The sequence below is a fragment of the Pongo abelii genome, chromosome 17 (assembly GCF_028885655.2).
Source record: "Pongo abelii isolate AG06213 chromosome 17, NHGRI_mPonAbe1-v2.0_pri, whole genome shotgun sequence".
Lineage (NCBI taxonomy): Eukaryota > Metazoa > Chordata > Mammalia > Primates > Hominidae > Pongo > Pongo abelii.
In genome coordinates, this window is record NC_072002.2 from 21,927,457 (window position 1) to 21,943,088 (window position 15,632).

The window sequence follows — 15,632 nt, forward strand, 5'->3', positions numbered from 1 at the left end:
CGTTTATGAGACACCTTGAAATAAAGCCTTCGCACAACTTAAAATAGACTTTAAAAGAAAAGGCAGGCTGGGCGTGGTGGCTCATGCTTGTAATCCCAGCACTTTGGGAGGCCTAGGTGGGTGGGTCACCTGAGATCAGGAGTTCGAGACCAGCCTGGCCAACATGGTCTCTACTAAAAATACCCCATCTCTACTAAAAATACGAAAATTAGCTGGGTGTGGTGGCACATGCCTGTAATCCCAGCTACTCAGGAGGCTGAGGCAGGAGAATTGCTTGAACCCACGAGGCAGAAGTTGCAGTGAGCCAAGATTGTGCCACTGCACTCCAGCCTGGGCACAGAGCAAGACTTCGTCTTGGACAAAAATAAAAGAGACAGAAAAGGCAAATATTAATACTTTTGAGTCTGGGAACTGATCAATATAATTTTATTTTGAGTTTTTTTTCTCAACACACTGAGAAATTAAAGCTTTTTGAGACTCAGATAAGAGATTCATAGACTCATGGACTCACAAGCCACCTTCAGACAACAACATCGCACCTCCTTGTCTCAAACTATAGTGAAATTATAGAGAGGAAGATGTGCACGTTAAACCCAGGTTTTAAGAACACAGCACTGCAGAAATTCACTCACGTTGGGCCCTCTTCACTTCTCTTTATCTTAGACTACCAAAGTCTAATTACAGTCTTTTACAATTAACAATTTTATTTATTTAGGTTTTTTTTAGAGACAGGATCCCACTCTGTCACCCACGCTGGAGTACAGTGGCGCCATCACAGCTCACTACAACCTTGAACTCCTGGGCTCGAGTAGTCCTCCTGCCTCAGCCTTCTGAGTAGCTGGGACCACAGGCATGTGCCACCATGCCTAGCTAGTTTTTAAAATTTCTTTGTAGAGATGAGGTCTCTATAATTAATGACAAATGCTTTGTTGCCCAGGCTGGCCTCAAACTCCTGGCCTCAAGTGAGCCTCCTGCCTTGGCTTCCCAAAGCACTGGGATTATAGGCATGAGCCACCATGCCTGGTAAAAATTTTAAAACTTGAGAACAGGTGGTGTATGTTTACAAGTCCTATACAAAGCAACAGCGTAGAAATTTATGCTCTTAGAGAAGTTGCTGATTTTCTCTGAGCCTCAGTTTTCATTTGTAAAATGGATATGATGATTCTTACTACAGAGTGTTGTGGCAAGGATTCAATGAGATTGCATACGTAATGTGTCAAATACAGTGTTGTCACATAGTGGAATCTTCTTAGATGATAGTAATTCTTATTGTTAAATATGATTAATGACAAAAGCAGTCATATGTCGCTTAATGATGTGTTCTGAGAAATGTGTCATTAGGAGGTTTTGTCATTGTGTGAACACCATACACTGGACTTACACAAACCTAGATGGTATAGCCTCATAGATACCTGGGCTATATGATATGGCCCATTGCTCCTAAGCTATAAACCTGTACAGCATGTGACCGTACTGAATACTGTAGGTAATTGGAACACAATGGTAAGTATTTGTGCATCTAGACATATCTAAACATGGAAAAGATAGAGTAAAAATACAGTATAAAAGATAAAAATGATAACCCTGTATAGGGCAGTTACCATGAATGGAGCTCGCAGGATTGGAAGTTGCTCTGAAGGAATGTGAAGGCCTGGAACATCACTGTATGCTACTGCAGACTTCACAAACACCCTATACTTAGGCTACACTACATTCGTAAAAAACATTTTTCTTTCTTCAGTAATAAATTAACGTTAGCTTACTGTAACTTTTTAACTTTTTGGGTTTTTCTGTTTGTTTGTTTGTTTGAGACAGAGTCTCACTCTGTCGCTCAGGCTGGAGTACAGTGGCGGGATCTCGATTCACTGCAACCTCCACCTTCCGGGTTCAAGCGATTCTCCTTCCTCAGCCTCCAGAGTAGCCAAGATTACAGGCATCCACCACCACACCCGGCTAATATTTTATATTTTTAGTAGAGATGAGCTTTCTCCATGTTGGCCAGGCTCGTCTTGAACCCCTGACCTCAAATGTTCCGCCTGCCTCGGCCTCCCAAAGTTCTGGGATTACAGGAGTGAGCCACTGCACCCAGCCAGCTTTTTAACTTTATAAACGTTTAAAAATTGTTTAAACTTTTGACTCTTTTATAACACTTAGCTTAAAACTCAATATATTGTATATCTGTACAGAAATATTACTTTTCTTTATATCGTTATTCTATATGCTTTTTTCTATTTTAAGAAATTTTTATTGTTTACTTTTTAAGCATTTATGTTAAAAACTAAGACACAATACACACATTAGCCTAGGCCCACACAGGGTCAGGATCATCAAGATGTCACTAAGCATTAGGAATTTTTCTGCTTAAGTTATTGCTGTTAGGTAAAAGAAATAAAATAATAAAAAATAAATGAAATACGATTTAAAAATTATAAAATAAAAAAAGGAGTTTTTCAGCTCCATTGTAATTCTATGGTACCACCATTGTATACGTGGTCTGTTCTTGACAAAAACATCAATATGTGGCAAATGATATTCAAATAAAGTTTACTAAAAAGCTTATGTTAATATAAGTGTGTATAATCATACATTATTTATTATAGAGCAGCATTCTTAAGTGGTTGCTGAGCTGGTACTTTCTCTTTTTTTCTGAGATGGAGTCTCGCTCTGTCCCCAGGCTGGTGTGCAGCTGTGAGAGCTCAGCTCACTGCAAGCTCCACCTCCCGGGTTCACGCCATTCTCCTGCCTCAGCCTCCCGAGTAGCTGGGACTACAGGCGCCCGCCACCACGCCCGGCTAATTTTTTGTATTTTTAATACAGACGGGGTTTCACCGTGTTAACCATGATGGTCTCAATCTCCTGACCTCATGATCCGCCAGCCTTGGCCTCCCAAAGTGCTGGGATTACAGGGCTGTTACTTTCTTTAACTTATTTGTGTTTTTTTGTTGTTTTTTGAGACAGAGTCTTGCTCTATTACCCAAGCTGGAGTGCAGTGGTGCGATCATAGCTCAGTACAACCTCAAACTTCTGGATCCAATCAATCCTCCCACTTAGCCTCCTGAGTAGCTGAGACTTCACTCCATGCCACCATGCCTGGCTAATTTTTAAAATTTCCTATAGAGGTGGGATCTCGCCATGTTGCTCAGGCTTCTTTAACTTGTTAAAACAAAAAAGAGATATGCACCAGTTACAAAACATATTTACAAAAATCAATAGCTTTCCTATATCAGCATTATTCAGCTAGAAAATGCAAAGGGGAATCATCCGACTCAACGCGGCAACAAAAATATAAATCATATAGGAATTATATGTGTGTGTGTGTGTATACATATATATTTTTTCCAAGTCAGGTCTTTATTGAAATTGGCAGAGGCTTCTCAATGTTTTATGAAAACTAACATCTTAACCTAAGAATATTTAAGGAAACAAATTCAATTTTCTTTTTTTTTTTTTTAGCACTAATTAAATACTTTATTGAATAAATACAATACCAAAGGCTGGGCGCCAGTAATCACACCTGTAATCCCAGCACTTTGGGAGGCTGAGGTGGGCAGAATCTTCCAGTCCAGGAGTTCAAGACCAGCCTGGGCAACATGATAAAACCCTGTATCTACAATATATGCAAAAATTAGCCATGTGTGGTGGCCAGTGTCTGTAGTCCCAGCTACTGGGGAGGCTGAGGTGGAAGGATCACTTGAGTCCAAGAGGTCGAGGCTGCAGTGAGCCAAGATGGCACCACTGCACTCCAGCCTAGGTGACAGAGCAGGACACTGTCTCACAACAAAAAACAAAAAACACAATACCAAACAAAATGCATTCAAATGCTTTCTTAAAAAACAATGTGAAAGGCCTTTCTACTCAGGCTAATAACAAACGCAGTAAAGACAGATATGGTCATTTAACGTAGTTAGCTGATTTTATACAGCACTTATATCTTTTAGTCCACAAGTATATTATTAAATGATAGAGAACATTGAATACAACCATTTCTACAGAACTAAGAAATAAATTACTAAAGAAGAAAGATTTTACAAATCCCATCTTTTATACCCACCCCAACAGTCTAACTCTAAAGAGGATAAAGCCAATGACTTTCCTCACAAGACCTCATGACTAATGTAGCTTTGCTATCAAAATCTGTATTTCTGGCCCATTATGAGCATTGACACAAGATTCAAATATTCCCAAAGAAAGAGGCATAATGCAGGTTGTGATCACCCATTCAACAACATTGAGCACTGCATCCAGAACTATCTCATCCCAGGAATTAAATAAGGTCAGCTACATTCATGGGCATTTCCTCCACTGTAGTACTATAGAAAGTGTCAGTGTCACCAAGAATCCTCCTGTCTTCTTCAGTAACAAAGTTTATAGCCACACCTTTCTTCCTAAATCAACCACCTCTGCCAATTCTGCAAATGTCGTTTTCACAGTTGGTAGGTGGATCATAGCTTATAACCAAAGACACTTATTGCACATCAGTCCCACAAACCAACAAGTCAGTAGTGATCAGAACACGGTTTGACCCTGGTTGGAATTCCCTCATGATAACATCTCTCTCCTTCTCGTCCATGTCACCACGCAGAGCAGGAACTGTGAGTTCCGCGGCATGCATTTTCTCAGTCAGCCAGTTGACAGTGTGCTTTGTATTGAGAAAAATAACAGCCTGTGTAATGGTCAGTGTCTCGTACAAGTCACAAAGTGTATCCAACTTCCATTACTCTCTCTCAATATTAATATAAAACGGATTCCTTCAAGGTTCAATTCTTCCTTTTTCACCAGAATTCAAATTGGATCTCCCATGAATTTTCTGGTCACTTCCAACATATCAGTTGGCACTGTGGCAGAAAGCAACACAACCTGAATACTTGTATTTAATTTTTGGAAAATCTCATTATTTGATTCTTAAACCCTTGGTTCAACATTTCATCTGCTTCAACCAAAACAAAGGTTTTGATCCATTTTGGAGAAAATATCTTCTATTTAACAAAGCAAACACTCTCCCTGGTGTGCCAACAACAGTATGTGATGCTTCGGCCTGCAGTTTTTGCGTTTCATTTCGAACATTTGTTCCACCGATGCAAGCAAGACAATGCAGGCTCCCATATAGTCTCAGGTGCCGGAATTACTTTTTGGATCTTTAATGCAGAAAATAATAGCTCTCTGTCGAATAGCTGAAGGCTTCTCAAAACCATAAGCATAGATGCCCCAAAGAAGAGACTCCTTTAAGTTCATATCATCAAAGTTATCAACAATCTCATCCCAGTTGCTCCAGATGACACCATCTGGGTCCATTCTCTCTGGGCCGCCATGTTCTATTATAATCCGAGGATCCATCAGACATGATCTGGAAAAGCACTCAACACCCAACTGGAAAGACCAATTTTCTTAAAAAACAAAACATTCTGGATGACACAAGCACTTAAGAGCAGACAGTTCCTGATCCAACACCACAAGGCAAATCTATGGCCATCACAGGCCGAGAGCACAGTGGCCCGGGGCAGGAGAAGGCGGCCCGGCGGGGCGCTCCTCTGGGGGCTGCCCTGTCGCCTCCCCAATGACCCGTTGAAGGAGGAGGCAGAGCTGCCCGATAGTTGCTGTGCTCCTTAGTCTGCGCAGCCACTGGGCCGCGCGGGCCCGCAGACTGGTCGGGCTCCGCTGCCTGGTGTGGCTGCAGCGGGGCCGGGAGGTGAGAGGAGATGGTCACAGGGACCCGCATTCCCGCGTGCAGGACAGCACAGCGCAGGGGTGGGAGGAGACGTGGCCTGCAGGCCCAACGCACACGAGGCACCTTCCAAGTCAGCACCACTGTTACAGAGCTCAGACTCTCTCTGTCCCCGGCTCCGCGGGCCCACGTCGAGGGGATTCTGCCGTGTGCAGCACCGGCTCGTGGAGCTCCAAGGCGGGTCTTGCGGACGCCGCTCTGCCTGCGCTTCTCTCTGCGCTCCCGGAAGGCGCGCCGCCCCGCGTGGACGAACACGGGGCCTCTCGACGGGCTCCGCGGGCTTCTGCGAGCCGTGCAGGGCCGTCCTCCAGTACAGCTTGCTGCGCGGACTCGGCGGGATTGTGGAGGGACGCCGGGGTGGCGGGAGGCCTGATCCGCGTCCTCTGCCGCGCTGGCGATGTCGGGATCCTAGGAGCTGGGCTCCTCGCCGTGCCCCTGGGCCTTCCAGCGCCGGCAGCGCCCATGAACCCGGGAAGAAAGGGTGTTGGCGGAGCGCGCGGTCGCCTTGCGCTCCCGGAGCTCCTTGACAGTGTCAGGACGCGGGGTTCTCGTCGGGCCAGGCCTGCCAGCTCCTCCAAGGGCTTGCCGCGGTCCTCCAGCGCAGAAGAGCTGTTCTTGGCGGATCAGGAACTGGGCGCGCACGCGGTGCAGGTCGGAGTGCGAAGACTCCTCCTTGGCTAGTCCGATGGCCGTGATGCCCAGGGGCCAGAAGCCTGCCTTGAAGTCGTAGGCCACTGCTGACGACCTCAGACGCCCTCCAGAAGAGGCTGCCAAGAACTGTTCCAGTCGACCTGCGTGTCTGTGGGCTGCCCCGCCACCCCGGGGTCCGCTGGCTTTGCGTCGCCCTGCTCTGAGGGCAGCACGCTGGGCGGCTTCGCGTCTCAGGGGTTTCTTGGTGTTGGGAGTGCACAAAACCGAGGCCCTCCGGAACCTCCCCAGGACCGTGGTGGGCAGGTCTCCTCCAGGGGGCCCGAGTTCTGCAAGTCTTGCGCGCTGTCGCCGCTCTGGCCCTCCGGGGGAAACCCACAGAGGGCAGCAGGAGCAGCGGTGACTCGGGGTTGTAGCACAGCTGAGCGCAGGGATCTCCTGCTGGGCGTCCTCGGCCTCCTCCGGGTCCACTGCCCTGATGGCCACCACCACCGTGGTGCGGGGGTCGATGCCCTTGCGCCCCTCCCAGAACCAGCCCTTGCGGATGCAGTGGAGCATGGTGAAGAGCTAGTCGGGCCCCACTCGCTGCTGGCAAGTCCCGGGGGCGAGCCACGCGGCGCCGGCAGCCTGGGAGGCGGCTAGACGCGTCCGGAGTGCGGCGCGGGCCCGCTTCCGCTCCCGCTCCCGCCCACTCGCTGGGCCCCACCAGGCCTGCCCCAACCTGTAGCCTCGGTTCGCCCGGGGACGCGGGGCGTCCCAGTCTGCTGAGGAGCGCGGGCTCTTATGTAGGAATAATATTAATCAATGGAACTATCTGTAGGGTTGTGGATTAAAATGTTAATACACTTAAAGTACTTAAAACAGTTTCTGACATAGTAAGAGTTCAATTCGTATTCGCTGTTATTATTAAGAAAAATTACGCAAAATTCATATGTGGAGAGTTCTATAAGCACTGCACTATGCACAAATGATTTAAACAAGTGGAAAGGAAGATTCAATACTGTAAAGGCAATTTCCCCCAAATTAATCTATATATTTAAAAGAGTTTCAACCAACAAGATTTTGGTGGACTTTTACAATTTATTCTAAAGTACATCTAGATCAATAAAATTTGTATGTATTAGCTAGAATTAAAAAATAGTATTGGCCGGGTGTGGTGGCTCACGCCTGCAATCCCAGCACTTTGGGAGGCCGAGGCAGGCGGATCGCTTGAGGTCAGGAGTTTGAGACCAACCTGGCCAACATGGCGAAACGCCATCTCTACTAAAAATACAAAAATCAGCCAGGCGTGGTGGCAGGCGCCTGTAATCCCAGTTACTCGGGAGGCTGAGGCAGGAGAATCGCTTGAACCCGGGAGGCGGAGGGTTCAGTGAGCCAAGATGCACCACTGCACCTCAGCCTGGGTGACAGTGGGAGACTCCGTCTCGAGAAAAAAAAAAAAAAAAAAAACACGTGTAAAACAGAAGGCACTCGTGTGTGTAACTTTTCTTTTTTTTTTTTTTTTTGACACGGAGTCTTGCTCTGTTGCCCAGGCTGCTGGAGTGCAGTGGCCGAATCTCGGCTCACTGGAACCTCCGCCTCCTGGATTCAAGCTATTCTGCTGCCTCAGCCTCCCGAGTAACTGGGAGTACAGGCGGTGTGCCACCACGCCCGGCTAATTTTTCGTATTTTTAGTAGAGATGGGGTTTCACCGTGTTAGCCGAGATGGTCTCGATCTCCTGACCCATGATCCGCCCGTGACGGCCTCTCGAAGTGCTGGGATTACAGGTGTGAGCCACCGCACCTGGCTTGATTTATGTTTGATAGAGATGTGAACACAATGATTTATGGCAGTTGATTTACTGAAAATGAACTGGTGCTCTTCATCCTCATAATACCAGAGTACCTTCTAAGCCCAGATACTCACTCATCCCCACGCAGTACTGCAATATAACATAAATAAGAGTGTTAATAACGAAGATCTTTCTTGGCCACTAAATTCCTGTGTCCAATTCTCTCCTTTGATGAAGCAATGAGTTCTTAGAATAACAGAACTATAAAAAGACCTTCAAGGTCTTCTATTATACAAAATGCCATTTTATATCCAAAAAGTTGAAAGTTAGGACTAGAAATATAAAGGAAGTAGCCGGGCGCGGTGGCTCACGCCTGTAATCCCAGCACTTTGGGAGGCCGAGGCAGGCGGATTGCAAGGTCAGGAGACAGAGACCATCCTGGCTAACACGGTGAAACCCCGTCTCTACTAAAAATACGAAAAATTAGCCGGGCGTGGTGGCGGGCGCCTGTAGTCCCAGCTACTCAGGAGGCTGAGGCAGGAGAATGGCGTGAACCCAGGAAGTGGAGCTTGCGGTGAGCTGAGATCCCGCCACTGCACTCCAGCCTGGGCAACAGAATGAGACCCCATCTCAAAAAAATAAAATAAAATAAAATAAAATAAAATAAAATGAAATGAAATAAAATAAAATAAAATAAAATACGGGAATTAGATATCTTTTAAAAACATCTTTCTGAGGGCGGGGAATATGCATTTCTAAAAAATGCTAACATTCTTGATTCTTCTGTATTTTTCAGTACCACCTTGCCTTTTATATGTTTGTATGTGGCAAACATACGAAAACCACAACTTCATGTCTTTTCCCAGCCCCACTATAGATGACATTGGTGTCATGAGATCAGGCTCTATCATTTGAAATGAATTAACTTCTAAAAGTTTTAGTTAAAATTTCAAATCTCAAGTAAATCAAATATTGATTAGAAAAATATAACTTATTATTTGAAATTAATGTTAGTGAACAGGGTGGCTTTCCTGGGGGTGGTAAGGAGTCTTTGTGAATGCAGCACACCTCTGGCAGTCTTCCTGGCGTGGGCCACTGACATCAGGGCAGCGTTTAACAGGGGAATTAAGCAGCTTGGCAGTGCGGGAATTACTTCTGTGACATCATCTATGTTATGCTGCCAGTAAGTGTTCTGAAAAACTCTGCTCCAGAAAAGCTATGTCTGAATGAGAGAAGTCAGTTTTCCAAACTAATTCTCACCAACTCCTGCCCTCAAACAACCTAGCCATGTGAAGCAGAGAGTAACATACAAGTAGTCTTTGCAAGGCGGTGTCACTGAGAATTCAGGCTGAAAGTATCGTCTGTTTGTCCTGTCCTTTAAACACAGACATAAAGTGGATATGGTTAGCTAGGTGGTCCATAATTATGAATCCAGAAGTTTCTATTTTCTTTCTCTCCCTTCCTCTCTTCTTCTTTGCTTCCCTCCCTCCCTCCCTCCTTCCTTCCTTTCTTCTGTCTCCTTCTCTTCTTTCTTCCTTGGAAAAACATTAGAAAGGCAAAACTGCTTGCATAAAGTTTTCATTTGAAAGCTGATGCTAGAGTCTAAAAACCCAGGATGGGTAAATACTTAAAATTTGAGCGAGTTTAAAAATCTATGTAATAAAGAAACAATCGCTGTTCACTCTCATAATGTATGGAAAATTTTTTTCCCGCTTGTAAAAGATAAAAAATCAGGTTTATTTTATTTTATTTTATTTTATTTTTTGAGACGGAGTCTTTCTCTGTCGCCCAGGCTGGAGTGCAGTGGCACGATCTTGGCTCCCTGCAACCTCGACCTCCTTATCTCAGCCTCCTAAGTAGCTGGGACTACAGGAGCCCCTCACCACACCCGGCTAATATTGGTATTTTTAGTAGAGACAGGGTTTCATCATATTGGTCAGGCTGGTCTTGAACTCCTTACCTCAGGTGATCCACCCGCCTAGGCCTCCCAAAGTGCTGGGATTACAGGCATGAGCCACCGCACTTAGCCGAAAAATTAGCTTTAAACAATCCAAAGTGCCTCACAAACAGTCCCTTAAGCCACATATTTTTGTTAATTAAGTCATTACTTTCATTTTAAAAGATTCCCAAAAATGTTGTAGGAAGCATCAATACAGCATTTTCCACAATCCAGATTCTGAATCCTTTGTTTAAAAAAAGTCATTACATATTTCCTGGAACTGTTATTTTAAAAAGTCATCCCTATCTATTTTGGCAAGCTCTGTAAAAACATTACCCTTCCTTACAACAACATTTTAAAAGTTAGTCTCAGAGCTTAGCCGGAGAGAGTCAAGGATTCAAGAGCCTATGAAGCAAATCTATAGCTAAAAGAGTATTACTAAAAAAAAAAATAAGCACTCAAAGTTATTTTTAGTGGATGAGAACGATGTGTTCCCGAACTTCCCTTTGTTTATTCTATAAGCCATTACTGTACATTTACTAACAGTCTGGCTAAACAGAGTGCTGGGGTACCCCTGGCTGGAAGGCACAAGGCTTTCCATATTTGCTCCCCATCCCCAACAGTGGTAATAAGAACAACCCCTCACTCGAGTGAATAGACCGAAAAAGTCACCATTCAGCAACTGCTGCGGGTTGGACTCAGCCTTTAGAGGCAGGCGCTGTGCCTCAGAAGCCTGCTTTGTGCCACCTTCGTAACATGTTCCAAGCCCCCACTGGGTCTGGCCAACTGGGTGGGCACCCCAGGCCCAGACCAGGACTCTCAGGGGTTTCTGTACCCATTTCTCTCCTTCAGAGCACACTCTGACCCTCTACTTCCCATCGTGAGTGCAGATCCACAGCCCAAAGTGCTGGCCAGGGCTAGAGGGGTGGGAAGAGGGTGGGGAAGACTCCCTGTCCATGGACAGTTCTCGGAGGACAGTGAGTCCATGCAAGCTCTTACTGGCACAGTGCCTCTCCCCTGGAATCTCAAGCAGCCGGGCCACCAGAGTGTCGCCGACACACTGGCTTTGGTGACTATTGATTGCCTCAGGTTCATGGCCAGCTCAGAGCACTGAGTTACTGACAGGCATGTGTGTGGACCAGTGTGTCCCATCTGGGTGCGATGCTGCCCATAGGCCACAGCACCTGAGGGCGGCGGGGGTGGCCGCAGTGTCCTATACCCTATGCCCCTGCCTCTGGCACCCAAAGGGGTCGCTTCAGCTCCTCTGCAGGCCGCATGCTGTGTCCTCTGAGGACTTGCGTGACCTTTGCTATCCACTGCTAATGGGACCTGCAGTTGTCCTCTCTTGCCTCCAGTCAATGTGACCATCTCTCATTTTACCTGGTCAGGCTCAAGTCCTTCAGGATGAGCTTCTGGCTTGCTGGGAAGGTGTAGGCTCCTTGCTACCCACCACCGCACTGTGGCAGGGTGTGGACACCAGGGTGGGCTCAACCTTGAGAGAGATCACCTTCTAAGACTGCAGTGATTATGCTAAAGAGTTCAAAAGACGTGGATGGAAGATTCTCTTCTACTTTCATGCTATAAAATCCCAAGTGGTGAATTCACAATGACCAGAAGAGGCATCAGCCTTTGTATTCTCATGCATCCTGCAGGTAGGACTGGCATTGGTGATAATCAAGGAAGTCCAGAAGCAGCTTTGAGAGCATCAGCAGTAGCCAGCATGCACGACAGCAAGCGATGCTGCAACCTCACAAGAGGGGATGCCACCAGCAGGGTATAAGTCCCAGGCAGCTGCAGAGACAGGAAGGTTGACACTGCTTCAGCATGAACGGGTTCCTGAGAGCCACAGCATGGGCAGTGCTGATAGCTTTGCTACCTTTTCCTCCTGGAGATATGACCTTAGCCGGGAGAGGCACTTGACAATAAAGAGCAAGAAGAGATGGCGCCTGGACACTACAGAGAACCTTCATGTGCATTGGCTGGATGATTAAATACAGAAGTCCCTCTTATCTCTCTATTATTCTAAATCCATCATAATTTATCAATAAATCTGTATACATCATGTGGGCCTATGAATGTTGCAATACATTTTAAAAACAAGTTGTGTACATATTTGTATTAGAACAAGCTGTGTGCATTTGTCCGGGATGCTGCGCACCAGGAGTAGTCCTGGTGTTCAAGGCCGACTTGTATTTCCAGGCTTGGTTGCCCTAGTCACACAGAGCATGCTACTGATTGGAAAGGGATGAGTATGGTGTCTCTGTAAGGAAACTGGACAATGGGTATCCAAATGCTCTTAATTGTACTGTTATTTATTTATTTTTGAGGGGGCGGTTGTTTTGTATTTTTTTGAGACAGAGTCTTGCTCTGTCGCTCAGGCTGGAGTGCAGTGGTGCAATCTTGGCTCACTGCAACCTCCACCTCATGGGTTCAAGTGATTCTCATGCTCCAACCTCCCCAGTAGCTGGTATTACAGGCACATGCCACCACGCCTGGCTAATTTTTGTATTTTTACTAGACACGGAGTTACCCCATCTTGGCCAGGCTGGTCTCCAAGTCCTGGCCTCAAGTGATCTGCCCACCTCGGCCTCTCAAAGTGTTGGGATTACAGGCGTGAGCACCCGGCCCTGTACTGTTATTCTAACAGTGAAAAGTTGGAAACAATCTAAATGTCCAACAACAGGGGATTGAATAAATACATTGCAGCAGGACATTTAAATGAAACTACTAAAACTCAAGCCTAGGCCATGTGTGGTGCCTTATACCTATAATCTCAGCACTTTGGGAGGCTGAGGCAAGAGGATTACTTGAGGATTACAAGAGTTCAACACAGCCTGGGCAATATAGGGAGACCCTGTCTCTACAAATAAAAAAAAAAAAAAAACTAAAAGATTAGCTATGCTTGGTGGGGTGTGCCTGTAGCTTCAACCACTCAGGAGGTTGAGGAGGGAGGATATCTTAAGCCAGGGAGGTCAAAGCTGCAGTAAGCTGTGATTGCGCCACTGCACTCCAGCCTAAGTGCCAGAGTGAGATCATGTCTCAAAACAACAACAACAACAACAACAACAATAATAGTAAATTAACCTTAGCTTACCACAACGTCTTTTAAATTTAAATTAAAATTTTTAGAGATAGAGTCTTGCTTTGTCACCGAGGCTGGTGTACAGTGGCATGGTCATGGCTCACTGCAGCCTCGACCTCCTGGGCTAAAGCAACTCTCGTGCCTCAGCTTCCCAAGTAGCTGGAGCTATAGGCTCACACTATCATGCCCGGCTAGTTATTGTTTTTGTTTTTGTTTTTGTTTTTTATAGAGACGGTGATCTCCCTATGTTGCCCAGGCTGGTCTTGAACTTTTGGGATCAAGCAATCTTTCCCACCTCCGCCTCCCAAAGTGCTGAGATTACAGGTGTGAGACACCGCACACTGCCACTTTTTAAACTTTGTGACTCTTGTAATAATAGTTTAAAACATCAACCCATGAGGCACAGTGGCACATGCCTATAATCCCGGCACTTTGGAAGGCCGAGGCAGAAAGACTCCTTAAGCATAGGAGTTTGGGACTGGCCTGGGCAACATGGTGAAACCTCATCTCCATAAATATTTAAAAATTAGCTAGGTGTGGTGGTGCATGCCTGTAGTCCCGGCTACTCGGGAGGCTGAGGTGGGAGAATGGCTTGAACCCGGACAGCCAAGGCTGCAGTGAGCCTTGGTTGTGCTGTCACAGAGCGAACCCAAAATTGGGGTTCAGCCTGGAAGGCCACAGTAGGTTCTTGGCTTCACACAGGAAGGAATTCAAGAGTGAGTCAACAGAGTAAAGCGAAAGCAGGTTTATTAAGAAAGTAAAGGAACGGGTGGCTACTCCGTAGGCAGAGGAGCCTGAGGGCTGCTGGTCAGCTATTTCTATGGTTACTTCTTGACCATATTCTAAACAGGGAATGGATTATTCGTGAGTTTCCTGGGAAGAAGGTGGGCAATTCCTGGAACTGAGGGTTCCTCCCCCTTTTAGACCGTATAGGGTAACTTCCTGACGTTGCCATGGCATTTTAAACTGTCAAGGCACTGGTGGGAGTGTCTCTTAGCATGCTAATGTATTATAATTATTGTATAATGAGCAGTGAGGGTGACCAGAGGTTGCTTTCCACACCATCTTGGCTTTGGTGGGCTTGGGCCAGCTTTTTTACTGCATCGCGGTCTTTGTGACCTCTACTTTGCAAAATCAGTCCTGCTGAACTCCTATCTCCACACCACTGCACTCCGGCATGAGAAACACAGTGAGACCCTGTCTCAAAAAATAAATGAATAAATACCTGCTCAGTTCTGGGGCAACTGAAAAAAAAGTGAATAAGTAAATAAAACACAAACCCATTGCACATCTGTACAAAAATGTTTTCTTTCTTTATATCCTTATTCTGAAAGCTTATTTTTCTATTTTCAAAAATGTTAATTCTTTTAAACTTTTCAAAGTTTCTTGATAAAAGCTAAGACACAAGCTGGACATGGTGGCATGTATCTGTAATCTGAGCTTCAGGACATTGAAGAGGGAGGATCACTTGAGCCCAGGAGTTTGAGACAAGCCTGGGCAACATAGTGAGACCTTGTCTTAAAAAAAAAAAAAAAAAAAAAACCTAAGACACAAACACACATATTAGCCTGTCCCTACACAGGGTCAGGATCATCATCACTATCTTCCACCTCCACATATTGTCCCACTGGGAGTATTCAGGGACAGTAACATGCATGTCATCTCCTGGGATAACAATGCCTTCTTCTGGATACCTCCTGAAGGACCTGCCTAAGGCTGATTTAGAGTTAACTTTTTAAAAATAAGTTGAAGGAGTATACTCTAAAATAATGATTAAAAGCATAAAAGTAAAGACATAAACCAGGAACATAGTCATATATTACCATTATCAAGTATTATGTACCTTATATATTGTATTTATTTTATTTTACTTTATTTTATTTTATTTTTGACAGAGTCCTGCTCTGTCACCCAGGCTGGAGTGTAGTGGTGCAATCTCGGCTCACTGCAACCTCTGCCTTCCGGGCTCAAGCAATTCTCACGCCTTAGCCTCCCAAGTAGCTAGGATTACAGGCATGCTCCACCATGCCCAGCTAATTTTTGTACTTTTAGTAGAGATGGGATTTCACCATGTTAGTCTGCCTGGTCTCAAGCTCCTGACCTCAGGAGATCCACCTGCCTCGGCCCCCCAAAGTGCTGGGATTACAGGCACGTGCCACCACGCCATACCTTACGTAACTGTATGCTAGACTTTTATATGACTGGCAGCACAGCAGGTGTGTTTACACCAGCACCGCTGCAAACACCTGAGCAATGAGCTGTGCTAAGATGTTACGGTGGCTGCTGCATCACCAGGTGATAGGAATTTTTCAGCTCCATTATAATCTTAGGGGACTGTCGTCATATATGCGGTCTGTTGTTGAACAAAACCTTGTTATATAGCACATATTGTAGACACACACACACGGAGAGAGAGACAGGAGAGAGATTATGAGGAACTGGCTTGCGTGAGCACGAAGGGAAAAAGTG

General features: G+C 45.7%; 1 pseudogene; it reads right to left on the bottom strand.

Moving 5' to 3' along the window:
* Window positions 1-3,894: 3,894 nt before the first annotated feature.
* LOC100444193 (eukaryotic initiation factor 4A-II-like) lies at window positions 3,895-5,341 on the bottom strand (annotated as a pseudogene).
* Between the last annotated feature and the right edge of the window lie 10,291 nt (window positions 5,342-15,632).